Genomic DNA, 23,877 nt, shown 5'->3' on the forward strand with positions numbered 1-23,877 from the left:
TCTTTCCATCAGATGTAAGTGCATGGCTTCTGTAGGTTTTCTTTGTTGTCTCAGGTCATAGGGAACCTGGGACATCTTTGGCCTCACTGAGGCTTGAGCATCAACCTCTGTGTACAGGTCAAGGTTGGCTGTTTGCAGCATTTCTCCTTGGTCAACTGGTTGGGGTGTCTCAACTAGGCTGGCTGGTTGCACCCCTTCTTCTAAATCAATGGGATATTCTGCCATGGCTAGGACAGGCTCAGTACACTTCCTAGCTATTTTGAAGCAAATTTGATGAACTTCTCTCTTTGACAACTAGGGGTCGCTACTTACAGATCAGCTACTGGGATGCTATCTGTGGGTGGAGGCACCACTGGGTGCAGTCTCCTGTGTGCATGGGTACTTCAGCGTAATTCACCCTTTCACCACTAGGGGTCACTGCTTGCAGGTTAATCTTCCATCGAGGTTCACCCTTTGTTCACTAGAGGGCTTTCTCTGTGTGTGGTTAAAGGCTTGCGTCTAGTTCCTCCTTTAACCACTAGGGGCGTTTGGAAAGAGGCCAGTTAAAATTCTTCTTTACTACTACATTGCCCTTAGTGGCAACTTGGGAAATCACGGAGCTTCAGGTGCTCACGTAAATCCCACCGTGGTCATTAAATTGCAAGCTGGAGACTGCTTGGGACTCTAAAATCCGCTTGGTCATCAGCCTTGTGACAATAAGCAAGGTGGCGCAGCAGTTAGAGTGCAGTACTGCAGGCCACTTTAGCTGACTGTGTTCAGCAGGTCAGCGGTTCAAATCTCACCGGCTCAAGGTTGACTCAGCCTTTTTTTTGTTGTTGAGCTGATGTATAATAAAGTTTTCCAAGTTTTGGATTTTCCAAAAATTTATAATGTTGTTTTTTTATGTGTGTCTCTTGCAAATAAATTATATCAATGATTAATTTCTGTAGTTGTTTGAAAATTCTTTTTCTTTTTGATGGGGAATTCAATCCATTTATATTAACTGAAAAAATTATATTTTACTTTTCCATTTTGATTTATTTATATTTAGGTCTTGTTGGTCTCGTAATCCTCTGCTCTCTTACTGTTCCCTCACCTTCTTCATTCATCTTCTCTTTTTCTTCTTCCACTTGTGTAGTTGTTTCCTTTATTGTTGTTCTGTCTGTTTCTGGCTTCTTCCATCCTCTTGTTGATATTGTGTTCTTTCTCCCAGAAATGCTCTGTATCAGTGATGACGAACCTTTTAGAGCCCGAGTGCAACCCAAAACCCACTTATGTCAGAATCCAATTATATTTCATCTCTAGTTATCAATTATAGAAAACCCCATTTCTGCCTTCTCTGGATTCTGTCATACAAGGAAGGGAAGGGGGTGAACAAAGGGGCTTTATGGCCCTCACTTCCTTCAGTACAACTTCAAAGGGATTGAATGTGGATAGCACCAAAAGGCCTTATCATAACAAAGGAGGCTATTACCTTTCATGTAGTTTTCTCTGAAGTCTCCATCCAGCCGGCAGAAAGGAAAAGGGGTGGGAAATGTAATGCCTGAGACTGTTGCTGGAAGTAGGGGGGGGGATTGGGTGGGGCTACTGGGAAACCCCTTAAAACCTTGAATGGGAGAGCTTGGACCCCAAGTCCTGTCTAGAACACCTGCAACCATTTTCTCTTAATAAAGGATGCCTGTTGGAAGAATTATTCCAAGAGTTCTGTCTTCTTAAGATGCAAAGTGGGGTGGGTCCTTACATTAGACAGGACTTTGCAAAATTAATCCACCTGGAAGGGAGATCCTTGCCGGGGGATTTTGCAAAAAATTACCATGTCAGACAATGGAGCAAGAAAGGGGGAAAACTCCCTGGAAAGAGAGCCGCTGACCCAATTGGAACCTTGCCAGATGTTGGGATCCGAGAGGTCAGATTCCTCAGGAGAAGAAGTGGTGGAGACACGGGACCACAAGCCTCGCTGGTCAATGGGCGTTGGAAAGAAAAGTGAGTGGAGAAAGGAATCAAGAAAGATGACCATGAGACGGGGGGCCAAGCAACCAGAATGGAAGCAGGAGATGGAGAAATCCCTGCACGCAAATGAAGAGGGAGAAAGCTGGGCACCGTACTCAGACTGGATCCTAGAGAAAGCTATTGACCTGATGAAGAGAACTCTCAGCTCCCTAGGAGAGGAGAATCCTGAGCCCTACGGCCGCCCCAGCTCCTGGAGCCGCAAAGGGAGAGGGGGAAGTGGAACCTGCAGCCCCGGGGACATCTGTTGATCCAGTAGTCCCCACCCCCTACCGGACCACAGATGGCGATCTGGACGGAAGACACTACCACCAACAACGGAGGCACCGATCCATTCCAAGACGTCCGCTGTTGGAGGTGAAATTCAAAGGGGAGCCAACATGCTTGGGGTTTTTCCTAACCCAAGTCCTCAGCTACATGGAGGAATACGGGCAGGACATCCCCAGCGACAAAGCTCGCATCCGGATCGTGCAGTCTGCCCTGGATGGACCGGCTGCAGATTGGGTGGTGAACTTGCATGACTCCAATGCCCCAGAACTCAGCAACTTCAACCGTTTCATGTCCTCTCTGAGAAGACGATTTGAAGACCCCCTGGCTGATTGCAAAGCCCTGAAAGGATAAAAATGATGAGGCAAGGCAAACGGTGGCTGAATATACACAAGAATTCCGGGCCATTGCCAGCAAACTGAATTGGCCAGAAGACATCCTCCTTAGCCATTTCAAAGACGGACTAAATTATGATCTATATGACGCTTGCCTGCCCCGAGGGGACCCACACCAACTTGAGGAATGGTACATCTTGGCAGAGGAAGCAGAGATCGACATATTGAAAAGACACCGCCAAGGAAAACAATGGAGCCGCTCCCCGCCTGAGTTGACACACGAACCAGTGAAACCACCAGCTACAGCCAAGAAGCAAATGGGGTGTTTCAAGTGTGGAAGAGAAGGGCATCAAGCTGTAGAATGCCGCTCCAAAGCCCCCCAGCACAACCCAGAGAGATCCCCAATCAGCAAATCCGGAAAGTCTTCAGCTAAGCCAGAAGAAACTGCCATGAGAATGATGGAAATTGCGGAACCCTCCACTTCTGCTCACCAAGGGGAAAGAACTCCAGCCTACACCGCAGGGCCGGTGGATGCCTCAGATGACAGCTCAGAGGGCAAACCCCTGGTAAGTGGACACATCACACCCATCCTCAAGACAATATTAATTCCCCCCATGCCCGAAGCTGTGAAGGTGAAAGCCTTAATAGACTCTGGCTGCACCCGCTGCCTCATTAGCCCAACACTAGTGAGGAATCTGGGCATCCCATCGAGGAGACTGGAACAACCAATCTCATTTGGCCAGTTAGATGGATCCATAGCAGGGGGGGGGGTGCCAGCTACCCTAGCCACTCTACCAATACACCTCTCCCTGGGCAATCATGAGGAGGACATACCATTTGTGGTGACCCCAGGTATGGAATGCCCAATGATCCTAGGGATAGAATGGTTAAAAAAATGGAACCCCTGGGTAAATTGGAGGACGACAGAAATCAAATTCCCGAAGGGGGACCTATGGACTTAAAACCCCAAGGGAGGTTACCAGAATCAAGAATAGAAAAAGCATCCATAGGAGAGGAAAAGAAATACCAGAGGAATACAGAGACCTTGCTGAAGTTTTCAGGGATGAGAGGGCGAATGAGCTCCCCCCCACTGACCCACAGACTGTACCATTGAATTCAAGCCTGGGGCAAAACTCCCAAAGACCAGATTATACTCCATGAGCCCAAAGGAGAAGGAGGAAATGGAAAGATTCATTAAAAAAAAACCCTAGAGAGAGGTTTCATTGAGCCAGCCAAGCCTAAAGTGGCTGCCCCGGTCCTTTTTAGAGAGAAAAAGGATGGCTCTTTACGTTTATGCGTGGATTATAGGGCCCTGAATACAATCAGTGAAAGCAATCTATACCTTCTGCCCTCATGAAAGACATGCTGTCACACCTATCAAAAGGGAAAAAAATTTCTAAACTAGATCTAAGGGAAGCTTACTATCGTGTGAGAATTAAGGAAGGGGACGAATGGAAGACTGCATTTAACTGCCCCATGGGGTGCTATCAATTCAAAGTCTTGCCATTTGGATTACAAGGGGGCCCTGCAGTCTTTATGCAATTAATCAATGACGTTCTAAGGGAGCACCTGTTTAAGGGGGTCCTTGTTTACTTAGACGACATTCTTATCTTCACCGAAACAAAAGAGGAACATGTCAACCTTGTCAGAGCAGTTTTAAAGAAACTGCGAGCCACCCACCTATATGCCAAACTCTCAAAATGCGAATTCCGCCAGGAAAGGATAGACTACCTAAGGAAAAGGGGTGGGAAGGTAACGCCTGAGACTGTTGCTGGAAGTAGGGGGGGATTGGGTGGGGCTACTAGGAAACCCCTTAAAACCTTGAATGGGAGGACCCCAAGTCCTGTCTAGAACGCCTGCAACCATTTTCTCTTAATAAAGGATTCCTGTTGGAAGAATTATTCCAAGAGTTCTGTCTTCTTAAGATGCAAAGTGGGGTGGGTCCTTACAACTTATTTATCACTGGGTGCCATGGCTTACTGGGCAGGCATGGCTGTGGTCATGGCAGACTGGGTGGGTGTGGCCAAGCTGGGCATGGTCATCTCAATATTGTTCATGGGGAAGGATGCCTGTGGGGGCGGGCAGGGTTGGGGGAGATCCAGGGAGTCTCTTGCAGGTGGGGTGGTGAGCAGGAGGCTTGTCCTGTGAGGTGAGGCTGGGCAAGGCGAGGCAGGGCGGGGGTGCCATTGTCGCAGGGCAAGGTGAGGCATAGGCTGGGGTGGCTGCTGCCTGACACCATTGGCCCCCGCACACAGAAGCCAGTAAGCACATGGGGGCCGACAGTGTCCATCAGCAGCCACAGACTGCCAGCCCCTCGACTGGTGCACTCTGGGGCTCTGTAGCCCACCACCAGCAGTTCAGAGAAGCCGCCTCTGAGCTGGATGACCGGCCAACAGCTGAGGGGGCGATGCAATGGGTTGTGTCTGGGAAAAGGAGAGCATGCAAGGCCAGGAGGGATGGGATGGGGGGGGAGGGAAACCAGCCATGCTGAGATGCATCCAGCCACATGGGAGCTTGGTGAGTTAATGGGCAACTGGTTGAACAGGGACAGTTGCCATCTCCAGGGCATGGTGCATGTGCCCACAGAGAGGGCTCTGATTGCTGCCTCTGGCACGCGTGCATAGGTTCACCATCACTACTCTATATCTTCCATCAAAATCCTTTGCCTTCCATACTGAATCCAATCAATATCTTGTATTATTCCAATTGATTAGAATTCCTTCTGGCATCAGCCATCTAAAATTTACTCCTTTTGCAATCAGCTTTGTAGTCAAGAAATGATATTGTCTTTGATTATCTTATTATCTTGGGAATCTATTTCAGCACTACTATTTCTTTATCTTTATTTTGTAATGGGTCATTTCTGACTCTTCTTAAAATCTCATCCCTTGTTGTTTTCTTCATAAATCTTACATGGACTTCTCTGGGCAATTTGTGTTTTCTTGGATAACTTGAATTCATTCTAAATATTTCATCCACTTCTTGCTGCATCTCCAATCTTTCAATTTTTAGGGCCTCTGCTAATAGATTAATAATCACTTTGCTATATCTTCCTCTTTATCTTTGGGTATGTTCTGGAATCTCAAATAGTGTACAGCTTTCTCCATTTGCAAGGCAGTAACCGCCTCTTCTAAGTTTTGATTTGCTTGTTCTAATCTTTCATTCTCTGTCATTAGTGCTTCAATTTTTTCCCCAGTATCTTCTGATTGATCTTCCACCTTCTAAATTCTTTGTTCATTTTTAAGAATCATTTGTTGATGAACCTCAAATTGTGTCTTTATATCACAATTATATCCTGATGATTCTTTTGCATCATTTCTTGCATTAGTTGTAAAGTTGTGTGCATCTCTTTTTGGAGATTATTTGTCTTCTTTCACTGTAACATTGCTTCAATAGATCCCTGACTTGCTGGACTAGATGTTCCAGAAGAGGGTACAGAAGCAGGTTTTTTTTTGTAATTTTAGGGAAGTTTGGTGCACACATTGTTCAATCAAGCAAGGTGGCGGGGGAGGCTTCTGCTGCCCAGTCATGGTGCAAGCCATGGAAGAGTTGGCAGAGGAGAAGGAGGAGGAGGCTGCCACCGGGCAGGTGATCTGTGGGCGAAACATGAAGAAAGCCCATCCTGTGGTGCACAGTGGCAGCGGAGCCTTTTACCATCACTCCCCCCTGGATCCAAAATGGCAGAGGGGGACTCTGATCATCCTCCGTAGCATGGCAGTCCAGCTTGGGAGGGGAGTGAAAGGGAAGGTTGCTGAGCAAGGAATGGCCTGGCTGGGGGGGGGCTGAAGGAAGTGGGTGTGGGGAGCATGGGGCAGCTCCACCCCCTCCCTACCTGCGTCGCCTTGTTGTGGCGGCAGCAGCATGACAAGTGCTCTATTGCCCCATTGTGGCAGTGAGATGGGCAGAGTGTGTGGGGTCCTAACTAGGGCTTATTTTGGGGGTAGGACTTATATTAGGCCCAACCCCCAAATCAGGGTAGGTCTTATTTTGGGGGTAGAGCTTATTTTCGGGGAAACACAATATCTATCATGTATCTATCTATCATCTATCTATCTACCTTTTTTACATTAATAACAAGCTGACATTTCATTTTTTACTCTCAGCTGACATACTATTTTTTTTTATTTCAGCTGGGATGTTGTTTTCCTTTTCAAATTTTATTCATCTGCCATTTTTTAATATATCTGTGGATTACAAACTAAATCAAGATGGCACTATCCATACAAGGAACAAAAAGGAAAACTCAAAACTCCCAGAACTCCTGACTGTCAACGCTGTAACAATCTTGTCTGAAGCCATTTCTGCTTTGTTTTTGCTTGCCACAGTAAGGGGGATGAGCCTTAACCAATATTGACCCCCAGCCAGCCCAGGGCCCCAGCTAAGGTATTTCCAGGGATGGGCTCTTCCATGACCCCAGCACCAGTGGCCAGGTAAACAGCAAGTTTACTGGGGCAGCGACCTATGGACCCATCCCCTATTAAGCCCACATTTGATGGGGATCCCAAGAAATTGTCTTTCTTCCTGAATCAGGTGTGGGCTCATCTGAATCATTATGCACATGTTTACTTGGATGGGGCTGGAATGGTTGATGCTATAGCAGTGAACTTGGAAGGGGAAGCAGCTGAGTGGGTGACTGGCCTACATGATGAATAGGAACCAGAGCTGTGGGACATCAATCTGTTTATGCCAGAATCTGAGGGCCAGATTCGAAGACTAATCCCAAGCCCTGCAAGCTGAAAAGGGCATCCATAATCTGAAGCAGAGGGACCGACCAACAAAAGAATATGTAAGGGAATTCTTAAAGGTGGCTGGACGAATCAGGTACTGCCTGAGCGATCACTGATTCACCACTTCAAGGCTTAGACAGTGAATTATGCCAAGTATGCACCTATTGGGGGATCCCTGACCAACTCCATGAATTGTATCATCTGGCTATATAACAGACATCGAGCTGGACTGCCACCAATGGCCCACAGCATCAGGATCCAGACCAAGGTGAGCCCCAGAGAGATGTCAGGTGCCTCAATACCCCCCACCTGCCACAGCCTCTGGATTCCCTAGAACACCCATTGGACCTCCAATCAAATGCTTTAAATGTGGTCAACTTGGACACCAAGCAGCTGATTGTCCAGTTCCATTTCCTCCAACAAAGAGTACGCCTACTGCTTTTACAAAACCCAAGAGAAAACCTCAGCGAGTGTGAGAGAAGTCAAATTGGGCCTGCCAGGAGCAAGCTGCCCAAGTTACTTCTCCCTAGGGGAAGCGTGAGACCCCAGCTGAGTGCTTACCTATGCCAGCTCCTTATAACAGTGACGATGGAGAAGATGACCCGATGGTGAGTCAGCCTGTCCCAACTTTTGCCTTCTCTGCAAAGATCTTAGTCCCTCAGAAAGGAGCCCAGATGGATTTACATGTTTTAATTGGCTTAGGCTGCACCCAATGCCAGATCAACCTCCCCATGGTGCTTAAGCTGGGCATTCGTGCCAGATTGTTGCCCATACCTGTTCTGTTCTGCGCATTGGTAAGGCATTGAAATGAGGCAGGAATAACAACAGTTGCTTCTTTATTCAAGCTTCAACAGAACAACACAAAATGGCACTGATCCCTTTTATATCCTTTTGCAGGAACAGCATCAGCCAATAAATGCAATGTATTTTCCCGCTTTGCCCGTACGCAATAGGCTGGAGACAGCCTGTCTGGCCCGGGCAGGCCACATGGTCTGCCCGGGTCTCTCTGCAGCTTCCTGCACCTGCTCTGTCAATCACAGGCCCAGGACATAACACCCCTCCCCTCTTGGTTCCAAAAATAGATATTACTATTTTAACTACTACAAGTCACTCTTTTGAGCGTGTTCTTATTTCTAGGGAACATTAGCCCTGCTCGCTTACTGACAGGAATCTTACATAATCTTGTAAGAACTTTGGAGGGCCTCTGGCCCGTTCCTACCATCTCGGAGCTGCTGCAAGCACCCAGTCTGCAAGCTTGCCTGCCAGGCTTGGCAGACCAGGACTTAGAGGCCTATTTGATGCAGGCAAACCCACATCTTCTGGCTGGCCTGGTCCGGTAAGCCAACCCTTTGTCCATTTGACTTTGGCTGGCTCTTTCTGGTAAGACCAGACCAGAGTTCCTTGGTGGGGTGGAATTCCCCGTATCAGTGAGAGACCCCAGTTGGGAGCACTGTCCCATAGGCACAAGACCTGAAGTAGGTGTGGCATGAAAAGCCGGTTGCGTGCAATGTCCCATGGACTCAGTGCCAGAGTCAGAAGCCACCTTGTTGGCAAAGCCCCTATTTGGAGAGTGCAAACCCTCACTTTTGCAGAGAGACTGAGATCCACGATTGTGATCGTGGTCCTCCTCCCCCCTGAGAGCAAAGTCAGGAGCGGAAGGGTGACTAGGTAGCCTCCATCGTAGCTGGTCAATGTGCCGACACAGCACACGACCATCTTCCAAGGCCACTTTGTATGACAGTGGCCCAGTGACTTTGCAGACCACTGCTGTCACCCAAAGATGTCCAGGTCCATACTTCCTTGCCCAAACTGGATTGCCCACTTGTAGTCTCCTTGGTGCCCGCGGTTGTGACACCTGTGAAGCCACCCGGTCTGGGTGCAATCTGTCTAATTTGGTAATAAGATGGCGACCCAAGCGGAGTTCAGCTAGGCTTTTGCCTGAAACTGTGCAAGGTGTGGTGCGTTGGCAAAGAAGAAAATCAGCTAACCTGTGGTCCCAATTTTCATGAGTAAGCCTCTTCAAGGCATCTTTGGTGGTGCACACCATGCGCTCAGCTTGGCCGTTGGAAGCCGGATGAAAGGGTGCCGAAGTAGCATGAGAGATCATGTTGGCTTTGAGGAAGGCCTGGAACTCCGAAGAGGTGAATTGTGGTCTGTTGTTGGAGACAAGAACATCTGGGAGCCCATGAGAGGCGAAGATTCCCCTCAGCACATGGATGGTCCTGGCAGTAGTCGTGGTGGACACTGGAACAACCTCTAGCCATTTAGAGTGACTGTCCACAACAATGAGGAAGAATTGCCCCTGAAAGGGGCCAGCGTAGTCAATATGAACCTTTGATCAAGGAACATGTGTGTACTCCCATCTATGCACGGGAGCCTGTGGCATTTCAGGCCTGGACTGTTGGCAAATGTGGCACCCAAGGACCTGGGTCTCAATCTCCTTATCAAACCCAGGCCACCAGAGATAGCTGCACGCAAGCGCTTTCATCCAGACTATTCCCGGATGTCCCTCATGCAGAGACTGCAAGACTCTAGTCCTCAATGAGGTTGGGATCACTACCCTGCTACCCCACAGAATACAACCCTTAAATGTGTACAGCTCATTCTTCCTTTTCCAGAAACTCTGGAAATTGGTGCCAGGACACGTGTCAGGCCATCCTGACAGCACTCAGTTCAACATGCATGTTAGTGTGTTATCAGTGGCTGTTTCTGCAGCCACATCCCCTGCATTGAAGGGAGACTCAGGCAAATCCTGGATAGCCAGTATGTGATTAGCTGGAGTAGGATCTGATTCTAAGAGCTGTAGAGGCAACCTACTAAGGCCATCTGCGTGCCATTTCTTTGCCTGGTTTGTGAACCAGGGAATAGTCATATGCAGAGAGGAATATTGACCACCTCAACATGCTAGCAGAAATTATGTGTGGGGTTTGCTTGTTCATTCTGAACAACCCCAGCAATGGCTTGTGGTCTGTAAAGACCATGAAGTGGCAACCATACAAAAAGTCATGGAACTTTTTTATGCCAGCCACAATGGCCAAGGCAATGCCTATCTGTGCGTAATTATGCTCAGCAGAAGACAAGAGTCCTTGAATAGTAGGCCACTGGAACTTGTGTCCCATCAGCCTTTTTTAAATTTCCTTTTTTATTTTTTATTTTTCCAAACTCTCCCCCATACATATACCGTGATATTTATTAGATGTTAATATACATTCTTTTTACATTCTTATATATAAGATACTTTTAATAAAATGAAATAAATACATACACATGACTTTTGGTGTTGCTCGCCCATTTCACCTCTCACTATATCCACACTCCTTCTTCTCTACCTTCTCCCTTTCTTTTTTTTCCCTACTTCCCTCTTCTTCCTCTCCTCTTCTCTTTCTTTCTCCTCTTTTCCTCCAACCTTCCTACTTCCTCCCCCCCTCTTTACTCTTTTCTCTCTCCTCTCCTTTCTTCCCTCTCATCCCTCTTCAGATACAATTCAGGGGTAATGTCCGAGCAACTCCTCTCTCCAAATTTCCCTATCTGTATTATATACAATAAGATTAATTTTCTCTTACATTAATACTTCTATTTATCTAATCTTCTCAGTATATACTTCTATAAATATTTATACAACCTCCAGTTATTCAATATTGTGTCTCCTGGGTCTCCCTCCCTATCTGCTCCTTCTTCTTCCATCTAAATTGATGTTAACTATCTTTTAACCATATTCTCTTTTCAGCCAATCATAAAAAGTTCCCCAGATTTCATAGTAGTCTGACTCTGTCTTATCTTTAATCGTCAGTGTTAGTCTATTCATTTCTGCACATTCCAGTTTTTTCCCAATGACCTCTCCCTCTGGGGGGGGGGCTTTCACTGCTTTCAAATATTGTGCAAACACCATCCTGGCTGCCGTAATTATATGAATAATTAAATATTTTCTCTTTATTGTATTTCCCTGGTAGAATACCCAACAGGAATATTTCTGGTCTTAGTTCTATACGTTGTTGTATCATCTTTTCTATCCATGTTCTAATTATATTCCAATAAGTTTTAGCTTCTACACATGTCCACCACATATGGTAGAAGGAACCTGGTATCTGATGAATTTCCAACATTTCATAGACCTATCCTTAAACATTTTAGCTAATCTTTCTGGAGACATGTGCCATCTGTAAAACATTTTGTACATATTTTCTTTATACACAGTCGCCATTGTCAATTTATAGTTTCTTTCCCATAGTTGCTGCCATCTATCTAATTCAATTATGTATCCAAAATTCCTTGTCCATTTTATCATTGTCTCTTTCACTTGTTCCTCCTCTAACTCCATATGTAGTAGATAACTATACATTTTTAATCCATTTTTCTTCCGTTCGTGTGAGTATTTCATCTAACTCTGTTGTCCTCAAATTAACACCATCTATTTTAACATCTTTTTCATATCTAGATTGTATTTGCATTCTCATGTACCAATCCATCTTTATTTCTTGTTCCTCTAATTGTTGTTTGGTTTTCAACTCCCCCATATCTGTTAGTAAGTCTTTATATCTTATAATGTTTCCCATGTTAAACATATTGGGTATTAGCACCTCCATAACTGAGAGCCAATTTGGAATCTTCAAATAATGCTTTCTCTTTACTTTCTTCCAGACCACAAATAAAGAATTCCTTATATGGTGTCTCTGGAAATAGCTATATATTCTGTTTTTTCCATACCATATAAAAGCATGCCATCCCAACTGTAAATCATGTCCCTCTAATGTCAATAATCTTGTATTCCTCAGTAAGATCCATTCTCTTATCCATGATAATGCTGCAGCTTGATAGTACAATTTCCAATTAGGTAGACCAAACCCACCTCTCAATCTTGTATTTTGTAACATTTTTAGATTAATCCTTGCCTTTTTCTCCTGCCAAATATATTTCAAGATTGTTTTATTAAGCCCCTCAAAATATTTCTTATCTAATCTTATTGGTATTGTTGAAAACAAAAACAATAATCATGGTAATATATTCATTTTGATTATTGCAATCCTTCCCATTAATGATAGTTGTAGATTTTTCCATTTATCCAAATCTACTTCAATTTGTCTTTTCAATTTATGATAATTATCCTCTTTAATTGTTGTGCATCTTGCTGTCAGGTGGATTCCTAAATATTTTATCTTCTTTACTGTATATCTAATTTTCCCACAAGTTCTTTTTTTTCTTTTTCAGTAATATTTTTCACTAACATTTTGGTTTTATCTTTATTAATTTTCAACCCAGCTACCTCACCATATTTTTCTATTTGTTCTATTAATACAGGTCCTGTCTCTAATGTTTCCTCCAAAATAAATACTAAATCGTCTGCGAATGCTTGTAGCTTATATTCTTCCCTCTTAATTTTCATCCCTTTTATGTCATTATTCTGTCTTATACGTCTATTTAATACTTCTAATGTCAGAACAAACAACAATGGAGATAGGGGACAGCCCTGTCTTGTTCCCTTCATAATGTTGATCTTCTCAGTCATATCTCCATTTATCATTACTTTGGCTAATTGCGTATTATAAATTGTTCTGATTACATTTATAAATTTCTCCTTATAATCCATAGTCTGTAATTGGCTTATCATGAATTGCCAGTTCACATTGTTGAATGCCTTCTGTGCATCCAGGAACACCAATGCCATCTGTTTCTTGGGGTGTGTTTTATAATATTCTAATGTGTTCAATATAATTCGTATATTGTCTCTAATCTGTCTTTTGGGTAAGAAGCCATTTTGATCCGATTGTATAAATTCATTTAAAAACTTTTAAGTCTTTCTGCCATTATTGATGCAAATATTTTGTAGTCCACATCAGCCTTGAGGTGGCTTAAGACAGCCCCGATCCCATAAGGGGATGCATCGCAAGCTATACACACAGGCAGCTGCTCATTGAAATGAGCTAGAACAGCATTTGAAGACAACAATGCTTTAACCTCAGCAAAACTCTGTTTGTGGACTTTAGTCCACTTCCATGGAGCCTGTTTATCCAAGAGCCAGTATAATGGCTCTGCCACTGCGGCCTTGTGCGAGAGGAAGGAATGGTAAAAATTTAGCAGTCCAAGGAAGGCTTGAAGCTCGCTCTTCAACTTGGGACTAGAGGCCTGCTGAATTGCTTTGAGCTTAGATTCAGCAGGATGGATGCCTTCTGCATCTATGCGAAACCCCAGGAATTTAGTGGAAGTTACTCCAATTTTGCATTTTTCCTGCTTAAGCTTCAGCCCCGCTTCACAGAACCGCAGCAAAACGGACCGAAGCCTTTCAGACAGGTTTTTGATTGACTCTCCTGCAATGAGGATATCATCGAAATATGGGCAAACTCCTGGAATGTTATGGAGCGTTCACTCCATCATGCTTTGGAAAATGCCAGGAGCTACATTAACCCCAAACTTCAGTCTTCTGACTTTGAAAGCTCCCTGGTGTGTTACAATTGTCTGGGCCTCTGCTGTTGCATCATCAACCAGTAACTGTTGATAGGTCTGGGCCAAACTGAGTTTGGTGAAAACTTGGCCTTCTTTAAGTGAGGCCAAAATGTGGCTCACCATAAGCACCGGATAAGAGTGCTGCTGTAATGCTTTGTTTAACGTGCATTTATAGTCAGCACAAATGCAGATTTCCCCATTGGCCTTGAGTGGCGTGACTATGGGTGTTTCCCATGGACTGCTATCCATAGGTTCCAAAATGCCTTGCTGTAGCAGTTTATCCAGCTCAGCATTAAACTTTTGCTTAAACATAAAAGGCACCCAATGAGGCTTAATCCTAATCGGTGCAATGGAGGGGTCTAACCATAAAGTAATTGGAAGCCCCTTATATGACCCTAGTTCTGGGATAAACACATCAGCAAACTCCTTGCAAACGTCCGCAAGACCTGTGGTTTGCAAACTGTGTAGCCCAGTCACCTGAAGTGCCTCAAACCTATCGAGTATGATTAAAGTCGTGCAGTCACCCTCAACCACAGCAATGTCCCAAAACCCCTCAAAATTCCTATGCTGCACTCTGAGTGTGTCTTCCCCTTTCACACTAACCCAGGAATTCTGGAAGTCTGTTAGGATAAGATTCGACGGCCTGAGTTTAACACTCTGGCTGCTTCTACAGCAGATCTGCTCGAGAGTGTTCTGGAAGATGACTGACAGAGCTGAACCCGTGTCCAGCTCCATCGTTAAGGGGAGCCACTGCAATTTGACATTAATACACAGCTTCTTCTTCAATGGCCGGTGGGCCCCTGTTCTCAAAATGCTCTTTCGGGACACGCAGAAACCCACCCTATTCTGGTTGGGGACCCTGATAACTTTCCAAGGCAATTCTTTCAATGGATGGTCTTTCTTGCGACCCAAACAGATGGCTGCTATGTGGCCTTACCGGCCACACGCCCAGCAAGTAGCAGAGTGCAAACGGCAGTCAGAGCACTTGTGGCAGCTTCCACATCCAGGGAATGGTGTTGTCAGCTTGTCAGACCCCTTGTCAGCTCACTCTTTGGGGCCTTCTCTCTGCTGGCTGCTGTAGACGATCGATCTCATTTTCGGAATCCAGTACAGATATCTCTCTAGCAACCTCTTGATGGACTGAGCCCGAACACGTAAGGTTCTTGGAAAGCAGCAAGGCCTTAACAGCTCCTTTCGCTGCTTTGTCAGCCATGATTTCCCTTAGCGCATCTTGGAAGGAAACGTCTTCTTTTCCAAAAATATTTTGCTGCAATTCTCGGCTCTTCAAACCACAAACTAGCTGATCTTGTAGCCGTTCTTCCAAGTCTTTGAATTCACAGGGCTTTGCAGCTTGACGCAGAGCAGCAATAAAGTCCACAGCAGACTCTGCAGGACATTGGTCCCGCTGTTCAAATGCATGATGCCATGCAATCACTGATAGCTTCAGTTCAAAATGTTCCTTTAATATTTTCTTCAGCTCTGCATAAGCGATGGATTCCAAAGGTGCTAGGGCAACCAAATTTTCAGCAATGTCAAAAGTCTCTTGCCTACAGACACAAAGTAATGTTGCGGCTTTGAGCCCGTCCTCCCGAACTTGATTTACCCTAAAGTAGTTCTCCACCCTGGCAATGTATGAACTCCAACGTTCAGGGTGCGCTGTATCAAATTCAGACAGATGCCCAATCTTAGCCATCATTTTTTCTTGGCGGCCTCTTCCAATGGCTCATGCTGCTTAGGCTTGCGAAGGGGTTCCAGGACGAATCTTGCTGAGCTCTCCTTCAGCAACTTCATACTGGCAGCCAGAGTCGCACAAGTTGGAACGCTGAACTTCCAAGCACTTTGGCCTCCCATGGTGAGTCAGCCTAGTATTCTTTTGTTGTTTTCTTGCAGCACAATCCCATCCTCATCACCAGTGTTCTGTTCTGTGCGTTGGTAAGGCATTGAAATGAGGCAGGAGTAACAACAGTTGCTTCTTTATTAAAGCTTCAACAGAACAACACAAAACAGCGCTGATCCCTTTTATACCCTTTTGCAGGGAACAGCGTCAGCCAATAAATGCAACGTATTTTCCCGCTTTGTGCAAGCACAATAGGCTGGAGACAGCCTGTCTGGCCCAGGCAGGCCACGTGGTCTGCCCGAGTCTCTCTGCAGCTTCCTGCACCTGCTCTGTCAATCACAGGCCCAGGACATAACAATACCTATGAGATTTGAGCAAGCAGATGGATCTCTTATAGGAGGGGCTCCTGCCACCCATCTAACCGAACCAGTATACCTAAAGGTGAGGGAGCATTGGGAACTCATCCACTTTGCAGTGGTCCCAAAAATGACTGAGGCAGTAATTTTGGGATTAGCGTGGCTTGATAAATGGCAGCCTATGATCTGGTGAGAAAACGGAGTGAGATCTTTTAAAATTGGTAATGGGACTCTTACCTCCTACTCCTGCCAGCAGCACAAGTGAAAACCAGGGGCAGTCCCTTGAGACACTAAAATCATTTGCAGACTCCCTGCCTGGGATGAGCTCATCCCAAGCAAATATCGAGACTTAGCTGAGGCATTCAGCATGGCAGAATGTGACATCCTTCCTCCCCACCAAACAACTGATTGTGCTATTGAGATTTTGCTAGGAGCCAAACTTCCCAAGCCTCAAATGTACTCAATGACCCCCTGGGACTGGAAAGAGCTAAGAGACTACATTGATAAGAACTTAGCCAGAGGATTCATTTAGCCAGCAAAATCCCATGTAGCTGCCCCTGTGCTTTTTAAAGAGAAGAAAGTTGGGTCACTGAGGCTGTGTGTGGATTTTAAAGAGTTAAACACTGTCAGTGTGGAGAATATGTACTCCCTCCCTTTAATGAAAGATATGTTGGCCCATTTAGCAACAGGAAAGTTTTTTTTTACCAAATTAGACCTAAGAGAGGCATACTATCGAGTGAGAGTAAAAGAAGGAGACTAGAGGAAGATGGCTTTTAACAGCCCCCAGGGAAATTTCCAGTTCAAAATTATGCCTTTTGGTCTTCAGGGGGCCCCTGCCATATTCATGCAATTGATCAATTAAGTACTGCATGATCACCTGTACAAAGGGGTTTACCGTGATGACATCCTCATTTACATAGAAACCATGGCAGAGCATATAAAATTAGTACGTGAAGTATTAAAAAAGCTGCTGAACACCAAGCTTTACGCTAAACTCTCAAAATGTAAATTCCATCAAATGCATCTAGACTATTTAGGATACAGAATTTCCAGTGAAGGGGTGGAGATGGATCCAGCCAAAGTTAAAGCTGTAATAGAATGGCAACCCCCACGAACCGCCAAACAATTTCAAAGTTTTTGGGGATTTGCTAATTTCTACCGGCAATTCATCCTCTCTTTTGCTGAGATAACTTTGCCAATTACTGAACTATTAAAGGCTGGAAAAAATGGAGGGAAGCCACAACCTTGTTAGCCCCTGCCATGGCAGGGCTTTTCAACCTTCTCACTGATTGCACTACTTTTAGGATATGGCAGTATTCGAGTACCACCTAGCAAGGTGTCAAAAACTTGATGACCAAAAAAACCTGTTCAAAGTTGCAATTGCACTGAAATAACTTATGACCATTTTTCACATTTATGACCATTGCAGCATGCCCAAGGTCATGTGATTTATATTTGGGTGCTTGGCAGCTGATTCATATTTATGATGGTCACAGTGTCCCAGGGTCATGTGATCCACTTTTGCAACCTTTCGACAAGCAAAGTCAATGGCAGGGCTGCTGGTCGCCAAGTGCTAAGGCAGGACTTGCCTTCCTCCTTGCTTCCCTGCCTCCCTCTTTCTCATGCCCACCTCCTTCTGAAGGAAGAATTTGAATCCCCCCCCCCATATTTTCTCTCTTCCATATATTCATCAAAAAAGGAAAAGCCTCCAGAGACAGAAAAGACAAGCTGCTGAGTGAACTAGCTTAAAAAGGCACATTCCCCTTTAAGAATTAGCTACTGGCTAGAAAGCAAAGTTAAGGAGCGCAGCCGGCACTTAAGAAAAAAAATGTAGTAAGTATTGGCTGCGGCTAAGGCAGTCTCCCCAAATGGCTCCATTCATAAGTAAAGGAATGCTACAGGCAAAATCCATTCAGGAGAAAAATACTTCAAAATCCCATGCAGCAAAACTTACAGCTAACAATAGCCGAGCAATAGAAGCTAACACGAGACATCAGCCAAATAGAAATTGCCAAACACTCCTTAAGAACACAAAGCCCACATTGTACAAATCCCAGAACTTCAAAGTCACAAAAGCACATAAGAATCCTTCCACTCTCCATCTCCTCCGTGCCTCACCTCCAGCCATTGCTTCCTTTTTTTATTCCTTGTGGAGAGCGACCCCTCCCCGCTGCATTTCTTGCCTGTTTGCTGCTGCCAGCACATGTGGCTGCCACAGCAGTTGTAGATCGGCTCATGGCTGGCCATCTTGATCTTCTCTCCTCTCCCCCCACCCTCCTCCTTCTTCTTCTTTCCCTTCGGTACAGCTAGAGCTGACTCCCCCTCCTCCCATGGCTCCTGCTTTTTCTCTCTCTTCCTCTCCTGCCCAAACTGCCTCCTTTTATAGCCTCTCCTGTCTCCACCCCTCCTCCTCCTTTCTCATGGGGGAGGATGAGCTAGAAGTGAGCCTGGGGCCTTTGCCTCGCCCCAGCCACTCTGCAGCTCCAGAGGACTCTCTCACAGAAGGTCCTTGCCTGCACTCTTTCCCTCCCCTGCTACACTTAGCTAGGCAGAGCTGCATACCACCTGCTACTCGTTAATGTACCACAAGTGGTACACATAATACCGGTTGAAAAGCCCTGGTCTATAGAATGCCAAACTGCTTTTGAGAACTTAAAAAGATTGTTTGCAGCCGAATGTGTTCTCAAATAACCCAACCCTGAGGATCAATTCATCAAAGAAACCAAAAAGGAGACCTACAACCCTACACCTACATCTCCAAGAAATTAGCAGACATTGAGCAAAAGTGGGCTGTTTGGAAGAAGGAAGCTTTTGTAGTGAACTGGGCCCTGCTGACTTGTCATTTCCTTGAGGGGGGCAAGGTGCCTTTTGAAGTATGGACTGATCATAAAAATTTAGAAGCATTGAAAATCCCCCATAAATCTCCCAAGTTTGTTGGGTGCAGTATTTTAACCGTTTCAATTTTACACTAAAGTATATCCCAGGGAAAAAAATTCTTGGCTGATGCCTTGTCCAGAATGCCCCAGTATAAAAGTCGCTGTGAAGAGATTGTGAACTCCATCATTCCACAACCAGTCAATCTCTCAGATAACCCTGGGAGAGCAACTGCAGACAAAGCCACCTGAACCTTAACAAAAAAACTTAAGGAGGAATTAAAAACTGATACCTGGTTCTAGGAAAATAAAACCATATTATCGAGATGGGCTAGCCTGGAAGGGATCCAAACTGTATTTCCAAGAAACAGTTCAAGCACTTCAGTGCAGCCATGATATCAAACAGCTGACCACTTTGGATTCCTAAAGACTTTACATTTGGCCAGGAGGTAATTTTGGTGGTTGGGTATGAAAAAGGATGTTGAAAATTATGTAAAAAGCTGTGTAATGTGTGTAACCATGAAACAATGTCCCAGTAAGCCCCCTGGATTATTACAACAAGTAGAAGAACCTTCCAGACCCTGGCAAGAGATTGCCATGGACTTTTTTGTGGGAGTACCAGAAAGTAGGGGAAATATGGTAATATGGACTGTTATTGACCTTTTTTCAAAGCAGGCTCACTTCATAGCCTTTTCTGGTCTTCCCTCTGCAAAGTTAGCCAAAATGTTCCTTATGCATATATGCCATCTACACAGAGCACCAAAACAGATTATTTCAGATAGGGGAGTTAAATTTACTGCAAAATTTTGGAGGGACTTCCTTAAGCTGATCGGATCCACACAAGGACTATCATCAGCTTTTCATCTGAATATGAATGGAGTGGCTGAGAAAGCGAACTCAATGGTGGAAGAATACATTAGGTGCTATGTTGATTACCAACAGATGACCTGGGCTGACTTCCTCCCTTTCACTGAAGTAGCTTGTAATAACACCATACCAGCAGTACTGGACTCACTCCTTTTAAAATAGCTACTGTTTGAGAATTCATTCCTGTGCCTGAATGCCCACAGGATCCTCCAGCTTCTCAAACCTTAGATCAGTGGGTGACTTGTTGGAAAACTGTTTGGGACAATACAAAAAATGTTTTAGCGAAAGCCTCAAAAATTTACAAAGAGCAGGCAGACAAGAAACTGGCTCCTCAGAAGTCATTTCATGTGGGGGAGAAAGTCTATCTCTCTATGAAGTATTTGAGACTCAGATTGCTTAGTTAAAAAGTTAGGACCAAAATTCCTTTGGACCTTTCTTCATAGTTGGAATTATAAACCCTGTTACAGTGGAATTAAAACTCCCTCGACTTTTGAAAAAAGTCCACCCTATTTTTCACTGCAGTCTATTGAAACCTTTCAGGGAGTCCTCCTTAAGATCTGCTCCAAAAAAGGCACCTGGTCCCTGTGTAATAAAGTGAGAGACCCATTATGAAATAAAACAAATTCTTGATTCTAGGTTGTACAAAGGAAAATTACAGAATTTAGTACAGTGGAAAGGATACACACTATCAGAAGCCACTTGGGTAAAGAGTGCTAATGTTAAAGCAGATAGATTAATATATAGATTTTTTTGATAAGCACCCTCATAAGCCCTGGGGAATTCTTCTTCGTCTACAGGATTTCTCCTTTCTCTAGGGGACCTGACTGTCAACGCTGCAACAATCTTGGCTGAAGCCATTTACGCTTCGTTTTTGGTTGCTACAGTAATGGGAAGAGAGATTTTAAGGTTAGACTAAACAATAAATTGTCCCATGGGAATCAAGATCATTGCTGTCTGGATTTTGGCAGGCTGTGCCTTTCGTTAGGATGCCTGCCATAGTAGGTTATTAGGGAATGTGATTAATGACATAATGCTGCAGTGGGAAGTTCAGCTTTGTAACATTGTAACCTTTGGGAGGGAACTCCAGTCTTGGTTTCACTTTTGACCGTGCTGATACTTTGTAGCTAATAAATATGTTCTTTACGGAAACTCTTGCCTTGGAGTTCTGTTTTTACTGGTCTCATCTATCGGAATCATGACATTGACAGTGTAAGCAATTAACCAGTGGAATGGCTTGACTTCAGAGGTGTGGGTGCCCTATCATTGGAGGATTTGACAGCCATTTGTCCAAGCTAGTATAGGTTTCTTTAACTCTGTTACTCTATTATTCTAGAAAACTAACATTTAAGAATTAAATTTTCTTTTTTAAAAAATCTTCTAAATTTTGGGAATTATGAAAATAAATTTTTAGAATTTTTAAATTTTGGGGGGGGGAAATCCTTTAACAAGGTGTCCCAGTGTTCCAACTGAGAGACAGCACAGCTGAGAGGTGACCCAGCTGTGAGGTGGCCCAATGTCCCAGCTGATAGCCTGGCTGTCCAGCTGAGAGACAGAGAAGCAGCCCAGTGACCCAGCCTGGCAGCTGAGCAGAGGCAATGAGGTCCAAATGGAGGCCACTGAGCAGAGGTGAGACAGAGCTAGGTGGCAACAAGATATAAAGTAGTAGATATAAGAAACATATCCAATACCTATAAAAGACTCAAATGCCTATACACGAAAAGTTTAGGAAACAAGGATGAACCTGAAGAATTAGTACAAGAAGGTAAATATGATACAGTTGCCATTAGGGAAACAAGGTGGGATGAAATTCATGACTGATCGAAGGATACAAACTATTCTGTATCTCTATAGAAATCCACAAAACCAAAGATGAAAACCTCCTAGAATGCATATAGATCAATATAAAAGGAAAAAGAATAACATTTCTATAGGTATATACTACAGGTCATCCAACCAAACAGAAGAAATAAATGAACTTTTTGCTAAAAAATTAACAAATATATATAGGAAATATACCACAGTAATAATGGGAGACTGTAACTATCCTGATATCAACTGGGAAACAAACTCTGCAGCAAGTTGGAAATCAAACAGATTCCTAACCAACCTAGCTGACAATTTTGTCATCTAAAAGATAGAGGAAGGAAATAGAGAAAAAGCTATACCGGACCTAATTCTTACTAATAGAAAAGAAGTGATAGAGTGAGTTGAAGTTGCTGGAACTTTGGGCGAGAGTGACTACATCTTAATAAAATTCAATATAATACAAACAGAAATAATAGAACATAATCCAGCCAGTGTCTTAAACTTCAAAAGAGCTGATTTTAACAAACTCAGAGAGAGCTTATGAAAAATTCCATGGATGAAAATTCTAAAGGGGAAGACAACTCAAGAAGCATAAGAAACTCTGTAAAATATGATCCTAAAAGCCCAGCACAATAACACTAAAAAAGAAAAACAAGAAATTCAAGAAGAAACCAGTATCCAAAGATCTCTCTGACAAACTGAAAGACAAAAGGGATAGGTACAAAAAAAAATTAAAAGAGGGACACATATCTAAGGCAGAGTATTAGCAGATAGCCCAAATCTGCAAAGATGAAGTCAGGAAAGCAAAGGCTCAGAATGAACAAAGACTTGCAACAAAAGTTAAAGATAATTTTAAAAAGTTTCTTTCAACATATAATAATAAGAAAAAAGTCAAGGAAACAGTAGGTCCACTAAAAAGAGAAGATGGCAAGGAAGTAACAGGTAGCAGAGAGAAAGGAGAACTGCTTAACACTTTTTTCAGCACCATTATAGTATAAACACTTGTTAAATGAATAGTCATAAATTGAGGATGATCTGTACTAGCACATTTCTCATCAGGTCTGGGACACTTGAACACAGCTGCCTTAACACACCCACCATAAGTGAATTGCTTATAAGACAAAATCTTTATTCTCAGTTAAGTCCTCTTCTTGTGTAATCTGTTTTATAGAAGAATCAGGTGTAGTCTGAAAGTCAGTTGTGAAGTTTAAGGAGAGATTTTGGCTCTTAATTCTGTAGTAAGCTCTTTCATTGTAGCACATATTTAGCCTCGTAAATCTTTTCCAGAATAAGTTTACAATTTAAATGTGAGTGCAACTCCATTTTAAAAATGGTTCAGCTGGATCAAATTATCTTTCTCTTAAAGAACAGTTTGAAGGCCAAAACCATCTCCAAATAGACAAGAATTACAATATTACCTTTTAACCAGTAGATGTGCTCAGTGAGCTAAAAAAATTGTTTCAAAAGTCATTCATTTTTTTTCTTTTCCCTTTTTTTCTATTTTTTCAGGAAAAGGTGGAGGAAGAAATACTTAAAAAAGAGTATAGGTGTTCTTTGACTTGCGGTTTCTAGCGGCTGGGTGATCAGCCATTTTACTGGCCGATCTCTCCGTCGGCACTCAGAGTTGGCCCGGACAGCTGGAGGAGCCGCCACTCCTCCACAGCCGAGCGAAGCCTCTTCGACGGAAGTTGCACCCTCCAGGGCAACTTTAGACCCACATAAGGGTCTACTGGCAGAGGGAGGCTAGCCAACGAGAAGACGAGTCTCTTCGTGTGACTAGGTGTGCCGCAACCCAGAACCGGAAGTCAATAAAGCATCTTAAGTATTGCTCAAGTACTGAGTTTGAGCGTTCTGCTTGGCTGTTACACTGAGGATGATGACTAGATGATAGTCCCTGAGTGGTTCCTAAGAGGAATAAAAATTCCTTCCAAAATGCTGATGTAAATTGAACTCTCCTATCAAATATGATGCATTGGGGTGCCCCATGCAGTCTGTAAATGTGCTGCATGAAAAGGTTTGCTAAGGTTTTTGCGGTGGGAATCTTTTGGCAAGGGATAAATTGCACCTGTTTAGAAAACAAGTCCATAACCATCCAGATAACAGTGTTTCCATTGCTTTCTGGTAATTCCACTATAAAATCCGTGGCTATCTCCTTCCAGGGGCTGAAGGGGACACCACTGGTTGTAACAGTCCAGGCGATTTCCCTTGTAACCTCTTAGCAGTTGTGCACGTTGGGCAGCTGGCCACATAACTTTCTATGTCCTTTTTCATGGATGGCCACCAAAATTGCCTTTTAATTAAGTTCATGTTTTTACAAATCCAAAATGCCCTGATGATTTTGTGTCATGGCAAAGCTGCATGAATGTGACCCTCTGGGTGGATGGT

At 44.0% G+C, this 23,877-nt stretch overlaps 1 protein-coding gene across 1 annotated transcript in view; it reads left to right on the forward strand.

Moving 5' to 3' along the window:
* Window positions 1-23,877, forward strand: part of LOC120297276 (brorin-like) — a 241,602-nt gene that overhangs the window by 216,872 nt on the left and 853 nt on the right. The gene's annotated exons all lie outside the window — the stretch shown is intronic.

Source organism: Crotalus tigris, unplaced genomic scaffold, assembly GCF_016545835.1.
Source record: "Crotalus tigris isolate CLP2741 ecotype Arizona unplaced genomic scaffold, ASM1654583v1 scf7180000023612.410070, whole genome shotgun sequence".
Taxonomy (NCBI): domain Eukaryota; kingdom Metazoa; phylum Chordata; class Lepidosauria; order Squamata; family Viperidae; genus Crotalus; species Crotalus tigris.